Below are 1,306 nucleotides of genomic sequence, written 5' to 3' on the forward strand. Positions count from 1 at the left end.
TTGCAGGGTAGGAAAGGGGGATTCAGGGAGCCAAAGGAGCAAGCCAAAGCTGGGAAGATGTAATATTTTGTCTTGGGGGGTGACATACCCAGCTACCAGAAGGGGGATGGTGGCTTGTTAGTAGTAGCCTGAAGCCAGGACAGGTCTGGAGAAGTCCCTTCTGGAAGGATAAGACACAATTTGACATGGTACATGCTGCATCCTGACACCATCCCAGAGAGAAAGCGCTGTCTAGGGACCTGCCTTCTAGCCACCCCCACTACTAGCCAAGACAAGGCACCTCACACAGCCTGATGATAGCCATGGAGGGACTGGCTCATGCCCTCCTTGTTTGTCTTACCTCCTGTCCCCACAATTGCACATGGTTCCTCGGAAAGGGGTGGAGGAGCTCCCAAACTCGTGATAAAGGAAAGGAGAGGAACTGCCACGCCGTGAGTCCTGCCTTTGCCCAGTATTTCAGTTTGGGCACCGAATGGAAGCAAGTGCCCTAGCTGGGACACAGCCCACATTAAAGTTGAGCCCATGTGGTCCTGCACCTGAGTGGATGGACTGAGGGATCACAACAGTCCAGCAGTTGTGCCTGCACTGTGAGGGCCTGGGTTGGGGCAGGGTGGGGGTGTCACATAGCTGGTACACACCTGGGAAGAATTAAGGTAAGCATGACCCCTGACCTTGCTGCCATTGTGCCAGTTGTTGAAGAACTACAGGCTTAGACTGTGAAGATAGCATTTCTGCCATTGCCAATGTACAAACCGTCTAGCTGCTCTATTGCTCTCTCCTCATGCTTCCATGGTTTCTCCTAATACTTCCCACAGTAGCACTCAGGCAGTTTTGGAGTAGAAGATGCAACTTGAATGTGCTGTGACAGCTGTATCTCCTGGGCCCTTCCTGCAAGCTCCTGTGCCATCAGCTCTTCTTTGAAGCAGTCTCCAGATAGTAATGCAGTGCATTGAGACTCTAGCCCCTCACCCCCGCCTCAGCAGTACAGCATTGCCAATTGCTCTTGATAAAGGACTCTAAATGCAACCGTTGGCCAAAGGAACTGTTGAACATATCCCAGCCTTCCCTTGCCTTCAGCTCCAGCTTGTGTGACGGTCACCTCCCCCAGGTACCAACTCTGCCTTGGTGCATGCTCTGCATCCTCCTGTGCAAGTCCGCTGCTGGAGGGGCAGAGTTTTTGCATGCGTACATGTACGTGCACACACAGAGCAGAGGCGAAGAAGTTATTTTTCCCAGGTGCTCTTCAGTGCAATTTTCCTGGTTTGGGAGAAAAACAGTAAACCTGAATAATCACTCAAACAGACAG

Source organism: Haliaeetus albicilla, chromosome 19 (genome assembly GCF_947461875.1).
Source record: "Haliaeetus albicilla chromosome 19, bHalAlb1.1, whole genome shotgun sequence".
In the NCBI taxonomy this organism is placed as follows: Eukaryota; Metazoa; Chordata; class Aves; order Accipitriformes; family Accipitridae; genus Haliaeetus; species Haliaeetus albicilla.